The 20,516-nt window shown below is 55.3% G+C and overlaps 1 protein-coding gene across 3 annotated transcripts in view; it reads right to left on the bottom strand.

Annotated features, from left to right (window-relative positions):
* The window catches only part of RFX2 (regulatory factor X2), a 38,557-nt gene extending 21,757 nt beyond the window's left edge, over positions 1–16,800 (bottom strand). The window contains exon 1 of one of the 3 annotated variants that reach the window (XM_054175304.1): positions 16,666–16,800. The gene's annotated coding sequence lies outside the window, so the exon portion shown is untranslated. The remainder of the gene's footprint in view (positions 1–16,665) is intronic. The other 2 variants (XM_054175303.1, XM_054175302.1) reach the window with 2 other exon arrangements.
* Between the last annotated feature and the right edge of the window lie 3,716 nt (positions 16,801–20,516).

Consider the following 20,516-nt stretch of genomic DNA (forward strand, 5'->3'; position numbering starts at 1 on the left):
GAGGGAGCTGCAAGTGTTTTTCCACAGAATGTTTTAACGTAAACCCTGAGCTCCTGAGAGCTCAAACAGCAAAACGTTTGGGAGCTAAGCACCCAGCCCTCCAGCTGCAGCTGAGCCCAGCCAGAGCAGGGAGCCTGCTTCACTGATCCTGCCTTATTTGCCAGAAGGTCTAGGCAGCTTCTCCTGCCCCCTCTGCTCTGCCCTGGGGAGACCACCCCTGCAATACTGTGTCCAGTGTGTGGCTCAAGAGAGACAGAGATCTGCTGGAGAGAGTCCAGTGCAGGCTATGAGGATGACTGGGTGCAACTCCCCACTCCTGACCTAAAGGAGGGGTGGGACTGGCACCACCTTGGCTCTCATGAGGCATTGAGGTCTTGCATTTATACCTGAGGTCTGGTGTTTACCTCCCTTTACTCTTTGAAGGTGGGAAGAAGCAAAACAGATTAACAACCTTAACAGGAACAAATTCAGTGCACCAGAACCAGAGGGCTGGAAGCCATCCCCTGTGGGGACAGGCTGAGAGGCTTGGGGTGGTTCAGCCTGGAGAAGAGAAGGCTCCAGGGAGACCTTAGAGCAGCCTTCAGTACAGGGAGAAGTTGTTCAGGAGGAGGCTGGGGAGACTCTGGCACAGGCTGCCCCAGGGACAGGCAGGTTGGATGAGGCCTTGAGCAAGCTGGGCTGGTGGGAGGGGTCCCTGCCCATGGCAGGGAGGTTGGAACTGGATGGTGTTGAAGGTCCCTTCCAAGCCAACCCATCCCATGGAAACAATCAGGGCTCACAGCCAGCCACATTGCCACCTCCAGTTTGATGCCACAGCCATGGATTTTCCACAGGTACCTTGACATTCCCTGCAATCAGTGGGAAGCTTGGAGCTGAACTGATCCAAGGAAGCATCTCTGATCCACAGCATTGCTCTCCAGGCTCCAAATGCAAACCCAAGCTTTGTCTTTTCTCTCTTTCTCTCCCTTTGTGTGCTTGGGGTTTGTGCATTTCTTGCATGCCTTTGAGAGGAAGGTTCCCATATGCAAACAGTTATTTGGCTCCTGGAACCTTCGTTCAGGTTTGGCTGGCTGGGGGCTTAGATAAATAGCAAAAGCAGAACCAGCACTAAGTGAATTCAGGAGGAAGAAAAATGCAGTTTAAGCAGCACATTTTCTATGGGCTCTGAGTGGTATTTGCTGCCCTGACTACAGCAAAAAGAACTGGGGAGGGGTTTGGACATTGAATAGATTCACCACTGAGACTCAACACCCTCCAAAGTGCCTGCAAGTGACAAAAGGAATGCAGGGAAGAGTGGACTTGGGCTTTCTTTGCTAGCTGATGCTCACTATCCACCAGCTTCACCCACCACACTCTCTGCCACATTTATGTGACTGAAGAAACCCTCCTGAAATAGTTTCCATCTCATTCAACATTTTTAGCCCAGTGTTTATTTAACAGTTTGCCCTCAGCAGGCATTAGCTGTGCTTGGACCTGCAGTGGTTCATTCATGGAATGGTTTGGGTTGGAAGGGACCTTCAGCATCATCCAGTTCCAACCCCTAGCCATGCACAGGGACACCTCCACCAGCCCAGGCTGCTCCAGGCCTCCTCATCCAGCCTGGCCTTGAACACCTCCAGGCAGGAGGCAGCCACAGCCTCCCTGGGCAGCCTGTGCCAGGCTCTCCCCACCCTCACCCTCAAGAATTTCTTCCTCCTCCCCAGTCTCAATCTGCCTTCTTCCAGCTCAAAGCCATTGTCCCTCATCCTAGCACTCCTAGCTCTTACCAGAAGTCCCTCCCCAGCTCTCCTGCAGCCCCTTTCAGGTACTGGAAGGCTGCTCTGAGGTCTCCCTGGAGCCTTCTCTTCAATCCTCCATTAGCCTTGGATGCTGTCAACCAGAGATAGCTGAGAAGTAAACCTGAGGAGACAACTTCCTTATGGTGAGGGTGGCAGAGCCCAGGAGCAGGCTGCCCAGAGAAGCTATGGAGTCTCCTCTGGAGCCATTCCAAACCCACCTGGATGCATTCCTGGGTGACCCTTGCTCTGGCAGGGGGGGATGGCTTGGAGTGGATGATCTCTGGATCCACCTCTGCCACTCTGTTGGTTTCACTGCTTCAACAGGCAGAGAAGGCCCCACAGAGCCTGCCCCTGATTAGGTTCAATTAATTCCAACCAGAAGCTTGGCTAAGTGCTCCAGTTACCTGGAAACACAGATAAACCCCAAACACACGTTCCAAGGGCAGCAGCAGAGCTGGGCTTGGGTTGGTTGGATGCTGATTTATTTATCTTCTTTTATTTATCAGTTTTTTTCTCTCCCCTCCTCCCCCCCCCCCCCCCAGGAACCTGTTCCTCATGGAAAAATACCAATTTGGAAATGGCTTTTATTAGCAAGTTAATAATACACCAAAATACAAATAGACACCCAGCCTTGGGTTAGATTTCATGGAATCAAATCAAGTTTATATATAGAGGGAGAGACAAAGGATTGCTGGGGAACAGCAGCTCACTCGTCTTTGTTGGGTCTTTAAAGGTAGCTTTGAGACAGGCAGGAGTGAGCAGGGAGTGCTCCTCTGCTGCCTGCCTAAGCTGCAGTTTCCTCAGGAGCCAGCTGAGGTGGAAGAGCAGGAGCCAGGCTGGTTGGAATGTTGCTGGCAGCAGCCCCCAGTGGGTAAATCCCAGGTGTGAGGAGCTCAGATCTCACCAGGGGCAAATGAACGTTGGGAAGCTCTCTCCTGTTCCAAAACCTGTCCTGTTTTCTTGCAGGGTTAATAATGTGAGTGCTCTCCAGGGCTGGATCCCTCAGAGCTGGACACACAGTTATAGACTGCTTTGGGTTGGAAGGGACCTCCAGCATCATCCAGTTCCAACCCCCTGCCATGGGCAGGGACACCTCTCACCAGCCCAGGTTGCTCAAGGCCTCATCCAGCTTGGCCTTGAACACCTCCAGGGAGGAGGCAGCCACAGCCTCCCTGGGCAACCTGTGCCAGGGTCTCCCTACCCTCACTCTCAACAGTTTCTTCCTCATCTCCACTCTCAATCTCCCTCTCCCAGCTCAAAGCCATTGTCCCTCATCCTGTCACTCCCACCCTTGCCAAAAGCCCCTCCCCCCCTTGCCAAAAGCCCCTCCCCAGCTCCCCTGGAGCCTCTCTCAGCTACTGGCAGGCTGCTCTGAGCTCTCCCTGGAGCCTTCTCTTCTGCAGCCTGAACTCTCCCATCCTGACCCCCACAGGGGATATTCTCCACCTGGCTCTGCTCATCTTTGCAGCCTCCTCCGGACCCACTCCATCCTCTCCCCACGCTCCTTAGATCAGAATAGGATAGGATAGGATAGGATAGGATAGGATAGGATAGGATAGGATAGGATAGGATAGGATAGGATAGGACAGGACAGGACAGGACAGGACAGGACAGGATAGGATAGGATAGGATAGGATAGGATAGGATAGGACAGGACAGGACAGGACAGGACAGGATAGGATAGGATAGGATAGGATAGGATAGGATACAACAGACCAGGTTGGAAGAGACCTTCAAGATCATCGTGTCCAACCTCTCATCCAACACCACCTAATCAACTAACCCATGGCCCCAAGCACCCCATCAAGTCTCCTCCTGAGCACCTGCAGCGATGGTGACTCCACCACCTCCCCGGGCAGCCCATCCCCGTGGGCAATCACTCTCTCAGCGCCGCGGGGGAGCTCCGCTCCTCTCTGCCACCCTTGCCGGCCGCACTCCTCCGCCGCACGGCGGGGCAGGGCCGGCGCCGGGGGCTGCGGGCGCGGGGCGGCGGGGCCGGGCCGGCGCTGTTTGGGGAGCAGCAGCGGTTGCCGAGGCGACGCCGTGCGGTCCCCTCCCGGGTCCCGGAGCGTTGCCGGGCGACGCGGGGAGCGCTTCCCAAACCAAACAGCCCCATCCCCGCCGCCAGCCAGCACTAAATATGTCAGCGGGTATTTTCAGAAGCCCGGGAGGACTGACAAATAATTTCTTTGCTATAGTAACCAGGGGGAGGCAGGGGAGGGAGCTGTGCGCGGCTGCGGAGGGGAAAAGGGGGAGGGGGGGGGGGGAGGGACTGCAGGGTTCTGGGGGCTTTGTTTTGGTTTCGAGTTGGGTTTGTTAATTGTCACTGCAGAATAAACGGATTACAGAGGCTGTCTTCAAAGCAGATGCCCAGGAAGGGAGAGTTCTTTGTTGCTGTTGTTGGTTGGGGTTTGGAAAACAAAACATGACGAGGGAGTTGATCTCCCTTCGGAGAGGCCAGGAGCTGGCTGGGAGGCAGAGAGCTGTGCTCCCAGTTCTTCCCAGTTTGTAGCCCAGTGAAGCACCACAGAGCTAGCCACAAACATACTGATCCTGAGCATCCCCAGGCAGGAGGCAGCCACAGCCTCCCTGGGCAGCCTGTGCCAGGCTCTCACCACCCTCAGACTGAAGAACTTCTTCCCCAGCTCCAGTCCAACCCTGCTCTGCCTCAGCTTCAAACCATTCCCCCTTGGCCTGGCTCTAGACACCCTCAGCAAAAGTCTCTCTGCAGCCTTCCTGCAGGATCCCTTCAGGGATTGGAAGGCAGCTCTGAGGTCTCTTCTCCAGGCTGAACGACCCTGGGGACATTGAGCAACCAAGTCCAGCTGAGAGGTGTCCCTGCCCAAGCCCCATCCCTGGAGGTGTTCAAGGCCAGGTTGGATGAGGCCTTGAGCAACCTGCTCTCTGGTGGAGGTGTCCCTGCCCCTGGCAGGGGGTTGTGTTTGGATGATCTTGAAGGTCCCTTCCAACCCAACCCATTCCATGGCTCTGTGAAGAGGAGAAACACAGCAGAGAGATGCTCCACGGCCATGGGAAACTGCTTTAAGCTCTCTGCTTTGCTTTTGTTTTTTCCCCATTAAAACTGGAGGCAACTGATCAGAAGCAAAGATTTACAAACACCCAGGAGGATTTTGAGGGAAATAAAAGACTAGAGGGAGGCTTTTGTTGGGCTGGTGGCCACAGATCATTGTCCAGGGCACAGTGGTGTGATCCAAACCAGAAAGGTTCTGCTATGCTTGCTAATCACCACTAAGGCCACACGCTGTTGTCACAGGCTCTCCCAATTCAATAGGAGCAGACTTTGGTCAGGATTTGTCCCTCCAATGCTTAAATCTAAGCTTTGGGGTCCCATCAGTTCAGCCCCACAGTGAGCAAGGGCAGAGCTGCTCACTGAAGCCGCTGGCTTCCAAGAGTGAGCTGCTTTTAGTGCTTCCTTTGGTGCTCCCCTGGGGTTCATCTATGAATGGCACCAGGACAGAAGTGCAGCCACACAGCCAGGGCATGGCATGCAGAAATTACTCATCCACTGATGAAAAAAGTCACAGGCCAGGTTGGTTTGGGCTCTGAGCAACCTGATCTAGCAGGAGATATCCCTGGTCACTGCAGGGGGATGGACTAGATGGTCTTGAAAGTCCCTTCCAACCCAAGTCACAGAATCAGAGCAGTCTGAGTTGGAGAAGCCCTCTGAGATCCTCCAGTCCAAGCAGCAACCCAACCCCACCATGGCCACCAAACCCTGGCCCCAGCTGCCATGGCCACAGGTTTCCTGAACCCTTCCAGGGCTGGGGACTCCACCACCTCCCTGGGCAGCCTGTGCCAGTCCCTGACCACTCTTGCAGCAAAGAAATTGTTCCTCATCTCCAACCTAAGCCTCCCCTGGCACAATTAGAGGCCATTTCCTCTCCTATCATCTGAGACTAGGGAGAAGAGACCAAGCCCCACCCTGGCTCCAGCCTCCTCTCAGGGAGCTGCAGAGAGCAGTGAGGTCTCCCTCAGCCTCCTCTTCTCCAGGCTGAACGCCCCCAGGTCCTTCAGCTGCTCCTCCCCAGCCCTCTTCTCCAACCAGAGATGAACACAACCAACTTTTTGCTATCTCTGCTCTCACTCCAGTGCCAGCCTGCAGAGAAAGGCAAACTCACTTGCCCAGACCCTCTCACTCCTTGGTCACTCCACCACATTTCCTAGAGTGCTATCTTTGCTGGCTGTGACCCAACTCCTATCAGCTCGTTTCAGAGCTGCCCTGAGGCGCTGTTCCTTTCGCACTCCTCTTATTGCTTCTTAAGATGGGCACATTAAATCCAAGATTCCTCTCATTCCACTCCTCCCTGCTAAGTGCCCCCCACTCCTGCTTTAATATGCTAAAAAATGACTGCTGGGATGGAGAGGAGAGAGGAAAATGGAGAGCTGACCCCTCCCAAGTGGGGATGCTGGGGGGATGGGGGGCAGGGGTTCAGGGCTTTGGGTGCTGCAGTCCTGTGCTCTCAAAGAGCTGAGAAAAAGGCTCTCCAGCTCCCCAGCCTCTGCTGAGAGCACACTGCAAAGAAGAACCCGGATTCAGAAAGGCACCACTTCCACCCAGCCTCCTTGTTTCTATCTCCCAGGGGGCTTTCATCCAAGCTAAGGCTTTAGATGCAACCACAGAGCTGCTCAACCTCCTCCTTCCTTTCTTCTTTCTTTTCCTTTCACTTCTTTCTCCTTCCTCCCTCCTTTACTTCTTTTCTCCTTCCTTCCTCCATTTTCTTCATTTTTTCTCCTTCCTTCCTCCTTTTCCTTCATCTTTCTCCTTCCTTCCTCCTTTTTCTTTTCTTTCTCCTTCCTCCCTCCTTTTTCTTCACTTCTTTCTCCTCCCCTCCCCTTTCCCTCCCCAAGACTCCAACACCCATCCACTTGCAGCAGGAGCTAGGTGTGACTGCAGCAGCTCTTTCCAGCCCCCAGAGCAGCGGAGTGCAGAGGCCCTGCATGGCTAATGATCTCCAGACTGTGACAGATAAACTCCTCAAGAGAAGGAAAAAGTTGCTTGGAGAGATTTATTATTTCTTTTCCCCTCCTATTCCATCTCCAGAAATCACCCCCAAAAAAACACCCCAACCAACCAAAAACCCAACCCCCCCAAAACCTTTCAACACCTCCTCCCTGTGGCTACAGCTTTCCAAGTTGCATTTGAAAAGCCGAACAGGAAACCCAGATGGGGGTTGGAGGGGTGGGGAAATGGCTGGAGATGACCTGACAAGAGCTTAAGTGTCCATCAGTGGGGAAATTCCAACACCTCCTCCCTCCTCTCTCTTCCTCCCCCTCCTCCCTCCCCCCACCCCCCAAAAAAAAAGGCCTGCACCGGGTCAGATTCCACCAGCAGCCCAAGAACCCAGCTCCAACCACATTCACTCAGCTCTTTTGATTCTCTTGTCTAACTGGCTGCTAGGCAACCCAGGGAGCAGCACTGCTGCTCATATGCATTAAGTATTAACTATTATTTCATTCCTTGCCCCCCTCCCTCTCCTTCCCCAAAAAGGCAACAACCTCACTCCAGAGCAGCCTCTTCTCTCCCCTCCAGCCAACACTGCCTGCGCCCGAGCTGGAAACAGAGAGAGCCCTGCCAGGGTTTGGATACAGCCAGCCCAGCCTCAGGATGCTCTTGATGCAGGTGCTATGGGATGGGGACATCTCCAGCATGAGCCACCTACCCCAAGTGTCCTCATTAGGGGCTGGAGATCTCATTTTTGCCGTACCCAGCAGCTGCAGCTGCTCTGAGCCACCCTCTGGAGGTAACTGATTCTGTGCTGCCTACGCAGGGAGCCTCAGATCCTGACTGAAGTTTAGAGCCCAGAGTGAGCAATGGGAACACCAGAACTGCTCCTGCTGCCTCCAGCCCTCCAATGGTGAGAGCTGTCCCTTCCTAGAATCCCAGCATGGTGGAGGTTGGAAGAGACCTCTGGAGCTCACCCAGTCCCAGCCCCTGCTCCAGCAGGGCACCCACAGCAGCTTGTCCAGGAGCACAATGCCCAGGGAGGGTTGGAAGCTCTGCACACAAGGAGACTCCACAACCTCTCTGGGCAGCCTGCTGCAGGCCTCCAGCAGCCTCACAGCAAAGTTTCTCCTCCTGTTCAAGTGGAACCTCCTGGGTTTCACTGTGTGCCTATTGCCCCTTGGCCTGTCCCTGGGCACCACTCAGCAGAGTCTGGCTCCACAGCTCCTTCAGCTCTTGCTGAGCATTGCTCAGCTCCCCTCTGGGGCTGCTCTGCTCCAGGCTCTCAGCCCCAGGGCTCTCAGCCTTTGCTCCTCCCAGAGCTGCTCCAGGCCCCTCGGCAGCTTTGTAGCCTCCCCTGGACTCTCTCCAGCAGTTCTTTGTCTCCCTTGAACTGGGGAGTCCAGAACTGGACCCAGCGCTGCAGATGTGGCCTCATTAGGTCAGAGCAGAGGATGAGGAAGCTGTGAGCTCTCCTGGGATAGTGACTCTGCCAGGATGAGTCACACAGCTGGTGAGATGGACAGCAGGAAGGCTGCTAAGGGCAAGCTAAGGGCAAGCTAAGGCAGAACTTGAGAGCCCACACCGTGCAAGGCTTTCTGCTCCCCTCCCTCCAGTGAAGCAGTTCTGCCAGGAGCATCCCCATCATTGCCAGAGGCAACTCTTGCAGCAATTCCAGTCGGCAGTTTGCCTGAAGAAATGAAAAGCAAATCAAACTGGGGAGAGGACAGAAGCAAGCAGCACCTTTGGGGGGTTAGAAGTGGCAGGGATGCCATTTGGAAATGGCAACTTCAGCTCAGCACAGAAACTCGGTGACATATTGAGCTCCCCTCCAGAGCCTGCTCCCAGCCCCTGGGGACAACTCCTGAATCCAAAGCAATTAGCAGAACAAACCCTGGACACCGGAGGAGGAAGCTGCTGCTGAGGATGGCTGAGGCTCAGGACAAGGAATTTTTCACCTGCAGGAAGACTCCCCAAGGCTGGCTGGAGGAGGCAGTGGCTGCACAGCTGCTGCCCTGGGAGGAAAGGCTGCTGCCAGGCAGAGCCCAGCACTCTTCCAGCTCAGTGACATTTCTGAGTCATTACAGAACCTCAAGATCCATTCTGATGTTAATTTGCCGGCGAGCTGTTGTGGAGCACTGTAATTAGATGGTGTGGAGCTGCCGTGCAGACTGGGAGGAATGCTAAGAATGCCTCCACTTGCAAACTGCACCACAGCAGGAAGGCCAGGAGCTGGAGATGAGAGGAGCATCCACACACCTCTAGAGCCAGAGAAGGAAGCAGAGAATGGTGTGGGCTGGAAAGCCCTCTGAGACCATCCAGTCCAACCAGCAGCCCACCACCACCACGGCCATCGACCCACGGCCCCAGGTGCCATGGTCACACCTCCAGGGCTGGGGACTCCACCACCTCCCTGGGCAGCCTGTTCCAACCCCAGACCACTCTTGAAGCAAAGCAACTCTTCCTAATCTCCAACCTAAGCCTCCCCTGGCACCATTTCAGGCCATTTGAGGGGAAGATGTCAAAGCCTGCTTCCCACTTGTGGAACAGCAGCAGACAGAAGTGGTTTGGAATCCTACAGACAAGCAGGTGGTGCTCTAACAGCCCCTGGCCAACAGCAATATCACCACAGTTAGCTCAGAGCAACAGCAGCAGAGCTGCAAGGCAGCAGCAGGGTATTTCATTCTTAAATATTTCCAGGGAGGCTGGGGAGGCTCTGGCACAGGCTGCCCAGGGAGGCTGGGGAGGCTCTGGCACAGGCTGCCCAGGGAGGCTGGGGAGGCTCTGGCACAGGCTGCCCAGGGAGGCTGGGGCTGATCCCTCCCTGGAGGTGCTCAAGGCCAGGCTGGATGAGGCCTGGAGCAGCCTGGGCTGGTGGGAGGTGTCCCTGCCCATGGCAGGGGGTTGGGACTGGATGATGCTGAAGGTCCCTCCCAAGCCATCCTGCGATGCTGTGAGCTGTGGGGTGCTGGAGTGCAGGGGCACAAACGCTGCCCCCCCCCCCCCCCCCCAAACCTCATCTGCCTTGTTCTGCTGCTCAGGAATTGTGCAGCCCCCTGCTGCTGCCCTGGAGGGAAATGTGCTTTGTCTTCAGCGCCACAGGTCCCATCCCAGCTCCCTCTCTCTCTCTCTCACCGTATCTCAGGGCTGGTTTCAGTGACACTCCCTCCCTCAGCACATGTCAAGAGACAATTGCTGTTGTGGGTGGGATTTTTCCAGCTGCCTTCTAACCTCAGCTCCTCGAAACTCCAGCTTCATTCTTTAATGCCCCTAAATAACTGAACTACTACATCACCCAGTGCAGGTTTTATTCATGCTCCTTAGAGAATTACTTAATGCTTTGGTGCTGAGGCTCTTCTTAGGCTATCATGAAGGAATTTGGGGGGATGGCTTTCATTTTGGCAGAGACTTGGTCGAATCTCTCTGATGGGTTTGGACAACAAAACCACAGGGAAGGTTTGGAGAGCATCTCCTGCTTTCTAATTGCTTCCTCTGTGCATGAGGATGGAGTTCCATGATTAGCCACAGCATCCAGCCTTCATGATTCTAGGATCCTGTAATATTTCTGCTGGAGGAAGGTCAGCTGCCTGGGGATGAATTTCTGCTTTACCTCTGGTTTACAGCATCCAAGGCTAATGGTGGTGGAAGAGAAGGCTCCAGGGAGACCTCAGAGAGACCTCCCAGTAGCTGAAGGGGGCTCCAGGAGAGCTGAGGAGGGACTTGTGAGAAGGGCAGGGAGTGACAGGATGAGGGACCATGGATTTGAGAGGGGAGAGGGGAAACTGAGGCTGGAGATGAGGAAGAAATTCTTGAGAGTGAGGCTGGGGAGAGACTGGCACAGGCTGCCCAGGGACAGGCAGGTTGGATGAGGCCTTGAGCAAGCTGGGCTGGTGGGAGGTGTCCCTGCCCATGGCAGGGGGGTTGGAACTGGCTGATCTCGAAGATCTAAGCCAAGCCAAGCCATTCCATGAGCCCATGAATCTCCAGTCAGCCAAGGATCCTGCTGGAAGGCACAGGAGCTCTTCCCTAGTAACACACAGCTGTGGAGACAGCTTCCCAACAGCCCTGCCTGATGCAGCACCAGCTGATGAGGCACCACGCTGGAATGTCTTGGATGGGGACTGCAGAGGAGGTTTCTGTGATGATAAAACACACTGCCAGCACCAAAAAATTAACCCTCTTCTCTGTCAGCAGGCAGTCTCTGCTCTGCCTCTCCCATGAAGGGATTGTCCCCCTGTAGGGGGGGTACAACCCCCGCAGGAGTGAGGCCACACCTCGAACACCGGGGCTCAGGTTTGGGACCCTCTCTCCAAGGCGGTCATGGAGGGCCTGGAGCAGGTCCAGAGAAGGGCAACAAAGCTGGGGAAGGGTCTGGAGAACAGGGCTGGGGAGGAGCAGCTGAGGGGATTGGGGGTGTTTAGGCTGGAGAAAAGGAGGTTGAGCACAGCAAAGGCTTTGTTCAAATGCCAGCAGTAGCCCAGGTGCATTTATTCACTGCCCCTCGTTCCACAGCCCAGAGGTGGGGTTTAGGTTGGGTTTGTTCTGACTCTGCCACCCAAAAGGGGATTTTAAGTTGTTTCTCTGAGTCTGCTACCCCAGAGGTAGATTTGAAGTTGGTTTTCTCACTCTACCACCCAGAGGTGGATTTGAAGCTGCTTTCTTCTGACCCTACCACCCAGAGGTGGATTTGAAGCTGCTTTCTTCTGACCCTACCACCCAGAGGTGGATTTGAAGCTGCTTTCTTCTGACTCTACCATCCAAAAGTGGATTTGAAGTTGTTGTTTTCTGACTCTACCATCCAAAAGGGGATGTTAAGTGGTTTTATTTCTGACTCCCCCATCCAAGACAGCTCAGGAGAGGAGAAAAGGAGTGAAACATCCTTGCACAGAGCAGTGAGGTGATAACACTGCCAAACTGCACCTCCAGCACGCTGAGAGGTTGAGCTTATCTCGGAAGTGGCTTCCTCCAGCCCTCTGCCTCATCTTATCACAGGTTCTGCAGAAAGTCTCTTCACTGGCCAAATAAGAACACAGTCTGAGCAGGAGAAGATACAGAACTGCTGCCAGCTGGTGAGGCAGGTCTGGTTTAGCAAAGCCAAGCTGCCTTCTCCACTCTTCTCAGCACAGCCCTGCCTTGTCCACGTGGAGTCTCTGCCCTGTTCTTGGACTCTCTGCCAGCATGGCCATGGAGTGATGAGGGAGACCTTAGAGCTGCATTTCAGTATCTGCAGGGGACCTCCAGGAAGGCTGGGGAGGGACTGTTCAGAAGGGCTTGGGGTGGTAGGCTGAGGGGCAATGGTTTGGAACCGGAGCAGGAGAGATTTAGGTTGGACATCAGGAGGAAGTTCTGCCCAGTGAGGGTGGGGAGACACTGGAACAGGTTGCCCAGGGCTGTGGTTGAGGCTCCATCCCTGGAGACATTCTAGATCAGACTTGCTGTGGCCCTGGGCAGTCTGGTGCAGCCCAGGCTGCGATTTCCCCCCTACCTGGCACAGTTTGGGTGCTGATGAGCCCAGAAATAATCCCCTCTCTACTTTCTGTGCTCAGAAGTGGTAGGTAGAGCCCCATAAGGAAGGACTCCTCTTTGTTCAGTGCACCAAGCTTGAGCTGAATAAATGTTTGGTCATCTGTTTGTGTACTTATGACATCATTCACAGGCTCCTTCTCATCCATTTATGGATTTATGGCATAGTTCATGTGCCACTTAGGCAGAACCAGCCCAGTGCTAGCACATTCTTAGGCAAACACACAACTGGTTTGGGTTGGAAAGAAGCTTAACAATCACCCAGTTCCAACCCCCTGCCATGGGCAGGGACACCTTCCACCAGACCAGGTTGCTCCAAGCCCCATTCAACCTGGCTTTGAACACCTCCATGCTTGGAGCCTCCCCAGTAAGATGGATCTTCTCCCAAGTAACTCTGGATAGGATGAGAGGAAATGAGCTTAAGTTGTGCCAGGAGAGGTTTAGGTTGGAGAGGAGGGAAAATTTGTTTGCTGCAGGAGTGGTCAGGGATTGGCACAGGCTGCCCAGGGAGGTGGTGGAGTCCCCAGCCCTAGAGGTGTTCCAGAAGCTGGAGATGTGGTGCTTCAGGATGCAGTTCAGTGGCCATGGGAGTTGAGTTGGACTCAATGAGCTCCAAGGTCTTTTCCAGCCTTAATGTTTCCACGATTCCATGACCTGGGCCTGTTTGAGGGCAGGAATCAAGACCTGCCAGCCCAAGCAAGGAGGGCAGAGCACCAGAGCCCAGAGCACAGAATGGAACCCTGCACATGTTTCAAATATCAGAAACACAATCCAGGATCACCCAGGCACGAGTGCTGACCAAGCCTGGGGAGCAAGGGAGAGGGGGGAGGGAGTCTGGGGTGGCTCAGCAGCACCCACAGCAAGCCCTGGCACGCTGGGCTGGGCACAGCTTTGCTCCAGCTGGCTGGCAGCCAGGCAGTAACTGCACTGGCATTTGTTTTGGAGGGAGGGAGGGATAGAAGGGGGAAAAACTGAGTTTAAGCAGAACTCAGCTGCCTCCAGCAGAAGCTTTGGCTGAGCAGGGGAGAGCTGCTGGCTGAATCAGCAGCGCCCTGCCCGCGCCGTGACTCTGCACACCGTGGGACGCTTTCAGCTTTGGAGTGCTCAAAACTCAGCAGGGGAAAAAAAAACCCATCACCACCACCAACAAAAAAGAACCTGCTGCAGTCCCTGAAACCCAGCTCTGCTCACAGGCCCTCGTGGAAAGCAAAAAGAAAAGCCCCAAGAAACAACAAACCAGGTTGTGATCAAAGCCAGCAGCCGTCAGCGCTTCCGAGGTGTTACAAGCGTGAGACTATTTAAAGACAATGACTGGCGCCCGAGAATCTCTGCCACGGAGCTGCTAAAGCTGCAGTCCCTCACCAGCCAGCCAGGCTTGGCCCTGGAGAAGCTGGCACGGAGAGGGGAGCGAGCCTGGAGGTGGTTTTTAGAGGCAATGAAAGCTCTCGGCTGGAGGATTCACCCCAGCAGATAGCCCTGACCCAGGACAGCGCCGGCCTGGGCTGCTCCTGGCTTTAGCTGTGGCCTTAAATGACCACTTGGGGTTTACACAGCCCAGAGTATACAGAAAGTGCATTTGAAAGCGTGCCTTCATCTGCAAAACGTGATTTAACAGCCTCTCCAGACCATGCTCAGCCTCCAGAGGGACCACCCCATCCTCCCCTCCCACCTCTGCGGAGGGACATGTGGTGCCAAGTCCCTTGATGAAGATGAGCCTCCATTTCTGCACCAAACCTCCACTTTTCTGCACCAAACCTCCACTTTTCTGCACCAAACCCTCACTTTTCTGCACCCCCACTTTTCCACACCAAACCTCCTCCACTGTTCCACACCAAACCTCCACTTTTCTACACCAAACCTCCTCCACTTTTCCACAGCAACTCCCCATTTTTCTAAGCTCAACCTATAAAACAGCCTTTGAGAGGGCAGATCTGATGCTAAGGGATAATTTGCTGCACTGGCCCACGGCCCCTGGCCCATTGCCTGCACCTCTCACACCCTCTCCAGCTGCTGCAGCCCCGCGTTGGGATTCGGCGCTGGCTCGGACCCTCGCACAGCAAACAGAGCTGGCAGGAGGGGCCCCAGGACAGGGACACGGTGCTAGGAGAGGAATTCATGAGATGTAAATGGCACAGCAGGGAAATGCAAAGCAGGGACTGTCTGTGGGAGTCCCCTGTGAAGTCTGAGGGACCTGGCTGCTGCATTCCTCTCTGGTAGCTGCTGCTCCTCTCACCGTCCACGGCGGCACCGGGACGGTTCCCGTTTGGCAGGGAGCAAGCGTGGACAAAGACATTCCAGCTGTCAAGCCCTCACTTGCTTTTGTGTGGGCTTCTACCCTTAAGGCCAAGATCCTGCAGTTACCTGAGGACCCAGATTCTGCTTAAAAAGCTGAATATTTCCAAACCTCAGTGGAAGAGAACAGCTCTGAGAGAGTGAACTCCAAAGGGCTGACAAGAAGAAACCGGAGCATGCCCACGTCTGCGACGCGCCGAAAGGCAAATGCGAGCAACATCTTCTCACAGCCCTCAGAAGAAATTTCCCATCCCTTGGGACAGCAAAACTGAGGGGTGAGAAGCAGCTGCATGTGTTGGATTGGTTTAGCTAGGGACCACGAGTTTCAAAATGAAACACTGAGGAGCAGCGTTGGAGCTACCACATCCCCCGCAGCGTCACGGAGCCCCCCACGTCGTGTGGCAAAAGAAGTCCAACCCTGCTCATCCTCAGCTCCCTCAACGGCAAAAGATCGATCCAGGAACTGCCTGAACCCATCCTGAAACAGCTGACCACGGAGAGGGGCTTCCAAAGCACCTTCCCTTCCACCACCACCACCTTCCAGGAGAGGTGGAACTTTTCAGCCAGAACCTGAGACAAGTCTGAATTCAACTTAAACTGAAGCAAGCTCACAGCCAAAAAGTCCAACAGCAGAGGCAAAGAGAGAATCTCAGTCTGGGAGCTTCAGGTTTCTACCTTGAGGCTGATTTCCCCCCCCCCCCCCCACCTTAATCATCCTCAAACGATTTGCAACAGAGAGGAAGAGGTGGAAAAGTTTGGGCAGAAGTGGGTGAAGAAAAAGAAAAGCTTTTGACTGAGAAATGGATCTCAAGCTGAGAGTGGTCAGTTTAAGGATACACCAAGCCCTTAAAAGCAGATTTAACACAGAGAATATTTATTCCCCTTTATTCTTGAATTCCAAAGATCTCCTCCTTTCTACCCCAAACAGAAAAGAAACTACTTTAGAGTGGTATCTAAGGGGGGGGAGAAAGGATGGAAAGATTTAATCAGGCTGCAGGAACTCACGCTTGAAATAGGCACACGGACAAAATCCTGCTTTAACAGGAGAAGAGCCTCGTTTCACAACGTACTTTACTCCAAACAAACAGGAGAAACCAAGGCAAGAATAGATGGCAGATGCTTAAAAATAGGTCTTATTCCAGTTTTTGCTCGTCTCTAAGACCAATGAGAAAGCGAGCGCCGGGATTTCAGAGCTCTGGCAAACTCCAGGGATGAGCTGGAGTTGAAATCACCTCCCTCCGCCCCCAGAACGCCTGGGAGGAGTGCCCGGGGGAACACGGAGACAAGCACAAGCGGGATGCCAGCTCCTCCGGGAGAAGGCTGCTGCCCTGCGTCTCCTCTTCCCGACTCTCACCAAGCTCAGGGGGAGGGTGGAAAGCGGCGCGCCGGGGTCCGCGGCAGACCAAGTCGGTTCCTGAACGCTTGTTCCGAACCAAACCTGACGCTCCGAGCAGAGAGTTAAAGGAAACAAGGCAGCGAGCCAGGGAGAAGTTGGTTACCGCGGGAGGAAGGATGCTGGCCCCCCGCCGGGGCCACGCCGGAGGCGGGCGGGCGCTTCGGATTCCCCTTCCCCGGGCGGGGCGCGGAGCGGGGCCGGGCGCGCACCGGGCGGTGCCCGCGGGCAGCGGCACCGGACGGGGCGGGCAGGAGGAGGGGGGAAGGGTGTCACTTCTCCCGCTCCGCCCGAGCCCGACGCCGTTCCCAACTTTCCGAGGGCGGCGCGGGGGAAGTGCCTTTCGCTCCGGGCGGTAGCGAGAGCCGGCGGGTCCCGGGGAAACGCTCCTGCGGCCGGGACTGAGCCGAGAGACGGGGACGGGAGGAGACAGCGGGGCGCCGTGACCGCTGCCGCCCCCATATCACCGACCCCCTCCCTCCATCCTCCCCGCCGCGGGCTCTCTCAGCAGGTGGGACCCCCCTCAGCGGACGGGGACTCCCTAAGCGGGCAGGATCCCCCTCGGCGTCCCGGATCCCCCTCGGCGTCCCGGATCCCCCTCGGCGTCCCGTACCCCCGGTAGCGACCCGGACCCGTCTCAGCGGACGGGACGCCCTCTCTGCGTTCCGGACCCTCTTCAACTGGCCGGACCCGCTGCCCTCCCCCTCCCCGCTCACCTGTCCTCCCCGCCGGGCGCCGCGGGCTGCGCTGGGCTCCGGCCGCCGGGGCCGCGCGTTGCTCCCGTTGGCAAGTAACAGTCTCCAGGGCTACGGTCACTATGGCGCCTGGCGCCGGGTCTCGAGGCAACTGTTGCTACCCTCTCCCCTCACGTCACCACCCGGCACCGCCCCCTCCGCCGCGACGGGGTTGGGCGTGCCCCGCGCGGCACCGCCGGCCATTGGCTCAAGAGCTGTCTGTCATCGCAGGGGCGGGACGAGGCGAAGCGGGACCAATGGCGGCGGGGAAGGGGCGGGGCGGAGAGTTGGCGCGCGCTTTGGCGCTTCAGCGAGGGGCGGAGGAGGGCAGAGAGGGAGCGTGAAGGGGCGGGGCCAGTCCCGGAGGAGGAGGGGCTGGGGTAGGGGGCGGGGCCACGGGGCGAGGAGGAGGGGCGCGGAGCGGAGGCGGGGCCGTGGGAGGAGGCGGTGGCGCCGGGGAGGCGCCACGGGGAGCGATGGGCGCGGAGCGAGGATCCCGCCCCAAATCGACCAAAAAAGTTGGGTTTTCCTTTATTAAATCATCAAAATTCTCCAGTGGCGCCCGGAAAACGGCACCAATCCGACCCAGACACCCGCGCTAGGGGTTTCTCCCACTTGCTGCTGGTTTCTCCCCTACCTGAGCTCCCAGCTCTCCCACGACATCAAATGGTTTCCATAGCGACCGGCTCCGAAGTCTCCGCCAGTAAAGGGGGGGCTGGAGGGCAGCTGATGGAGACACAGGGGCCAGAGGTCCTGCTTCAGTGCAGGTTTTAGAAACCCTGGAATCACAGAATTGTTTTGGTTAGGAGAGACCTTAAGGTCCAGCTATTACCCCTGCACTGCCATGGCCCTCAGCACCACATCTCCATTGCTTTGAAACCCCTCCAGGGACTGGGACTTCAACACTGCCCTGGGCAGCCTGGGCCAGGCTTTGACAAACCTTTAGGGGAAGAAATTTTTCCTCATGTTCAATCTAAACCTTCCCTGGAGCAACTGGATGCTGTTTCCTCTGGTCCTATCACTTTTTCCTTGGGAGAAGAGACCAACCCCACCTGGCTCCAGCCTCCTTTCAGGGAGCTGTAGAGAGCAATGAGGTCTTCCTTCAGCCTCTTTGTCTCCAGACCCCAGCTCCCTCAGGGTCGTTGTGACTGATTCATCTCAGGAGCTTCTCAGCCTCTCACCTGACACATCCTTGCTGCCCAGACACACAGCTCTGGGATTTTAATCCTTGCAGGAATGTAGCAAAAGCAGGAATCCCAACCCCAAATCCACAGACAGACCAAAAGCCAACCAGCAACTCCAGTCCCTCCAGTTTACATGCACAGATTCACAGACTGCATTGGGTTGGAAGGGACACTCAAAGCTCACCTTGTCCAACCCCCCCTGCACTCAGCAGGGACTCAGCTCCAGCTAGAGCAGGCTGCCCAGGGCCACAGCCAGTCTGACCTTGATTGTCTCCAGGGATGAGGCTTCAACCACATCCCTGGGCAACCTGTTCCAGTATTTTACCACTCAGCCACTTTCTCCCCACCTCTCCCTTTTCCAGGATCTCCTTTCCTAGTGTGTTAGGTAAGGAAAGCACTAAGCCAGCAGCTGTGGAGCTGGTGGTGTTGTTGGGAGTCTCCATGGGTACACATTCCACACACTTCCTCGGCTCAGGCTGGCAAATACTTTTCACAAAGTGGTACAGAAAAAAACAAAACCAAAAAGGAAAGAAAATCCATGACAAAAAAAAAATCCATCACAAAAGCTGTTCCTTGCCTCTCAATAAGGTGCTCCAAGAAACCATCAAGTGCCTGGCAGGCATGCTGCAAAGCCACTTTGAAGTACAGGTGGTGATCCTGCTGGGTTTAACTGAGGGAAATAAACCCAAAGCACCACAGAGAAAAGGAGTCCATTAAAAGCTGCATAAAAAAACCCCTGCTGCTTTCCTTGGCAGCACCTGCCTGCAAAAGCCATGGAGAAGCACCAAGACCAACCTAGAGCATGTGCTGCTTTGCATTGTGCAGCCCTGACTGCTAGAGTTGAGAATGGGGAATGGAGAACCTTCCTCTCCTGGGATTAAAGGTACCTCAGAATCACAGAAGGGCCCAGGTTGGGAGGGACTCAGAGATCAGCTGCTCCAACCTCCCTGCCCCGGGCTGGGACACCTCTCAACCTCACTGGAATGTCTGATTTATGTCTGACCTGGCTGCTTGAGCCCTCATCCAGCCTGGCCTTGAACACCTCCAGGCAGGAGGCAGCCACAGCCTCCCTGGGCAGCCTGTGCCAGAGTCTCACCTCCCTCACTCTGAAGAACTTCTTCCTCAGCTCCACTCTAACCCTGCTCTGCCTCAGCTTCAAGTTGTAAGGAAAAATTCCCTCTCTATTTAGAAGTTGCTGTTCACAAGGGAGACAGAGGAGTTTGGCAAGGCTTTACTCCAACAAAGGGAGAGTCCCCAGGACAACTCCTGGTGGTATCTCTCCAACTGCTGGCAGACACAGCTCCCTTTCATCCTGATTTCCCGGCTGCAGATTTCCCTCTCCCTTTCCCTACAGGCTTCAGGTACTGAGGACTTGCAGTCTGTCCCCAAACAGCCTACTGCATGTCCCCCTTCACATCCACCCCCCCCTGCTGCAGGCACTGTATGTGCATTTAAATTAGGTTCTTCACGACTCTGGGTGGAGAAGTTAATATTCAGCAGTCTATTCAGCCTGCCCATCGGTCAGACAGTTGAAGAGTTTAGGCTGTGGTCAGTGTCTTGCCATCCCCTGACAGAGTCCCATTGATTTACCTTGAATTCCAGAGAAAGGTCTTTTGCAGCTGCTGCTTTGTTGTTTGTGCACATAGATAAGGGAAAGTGTCTGGTTCCCCTCCCTTCTTCTTCTAGCTCCCTTCAGACAATCCTTCCTTTGTAAAGACGCTGATTACTTTCAATCCCATCAGAACCATTCCCCCTGGGCCTGTCTCCAGACACCCTCAGGAAAAGTCTCTCTGCAGCCTTCCTGCAGGATCCCTTCAGCTATTGCAAGGCAGCCCTAAGGTTTCCCTTCTCCAGGCTGCACAGCCCCAGCTCCCTCAGCCTGTGCTCACAGCGGAGCTGCTCCAGCCCCTGGAGCATCTTTGTGGCTTCCTCTGGACTCACTCCAGCAGCTCCGTGTCCTTCTCGTGACGGGGGCACCAGAACTGGAGGCAGGATTGGAGGTGAGGAGCAGCCCCGCGCTGCTCAGCCAGGAGCAGGCTTGCTGCAGCTGTAGCAGACACCCACAGGAGGGCAGGTTCCTCACACAGATTGCAGCTCAGCTCAGCTCCCCTCCCCTTCTGCTCCCTTTCACTACAGGCGAGGTGCAGAAACACACAAACCCCTGCACACCCCAGCCCTTCGATGGACCCCAACAGCCTGCAGAGGCAGTGGGGGCCTCTGGAACGTCACTTTTTGGCCATGAAAAATGCTGTGGGTTTGGTTGCTGATGAGGAAACCCTCAGTGGAGCTCTTCCCATGAATTGTTTTATTGGAAAGGTGAGAAAATTCCCAGAGGATTCACACCCAAAGGAAAAACGACCTTGGGAGTTGGAGTTTTGGGTTGGTTAGGGTTTAGGGGGGATGGTTTTGAGGTGTTTTGGTGTTGTTTGAGGTGAAAAAGAATCATTTGCTTGTGTTCAGGCAGTTTGCATGTGCTGAGTGCCTGGGTTTCTACTGCTGCCAACAGCACCTTCCTACCTGGAAGCTTTCTGAGGCAGGTTCCTCCCCTGTCCATGCTGAACTTCACTGCTGGAGGATCCCACCTGGGGCAAAACAGAGAGAGTGTAAACTGTGGTAGGTAGAATATAGGACATAAAATATTCTGTCCCT

Source organism: Dryobates pubescens, chromosome 31, assembly GCF_014839835.1.
Source record: "Dryobates pubescens isolate bDryPub1 chromosome 31, bDryPub1.pri, whole genome shotgun sequence".
Classification (NCBI taxonomy): Eukaryota; Metazoa; Chordata; class Aves; order Piciformes; family Picidae; genus Dryobates; species Dryobates pubescens.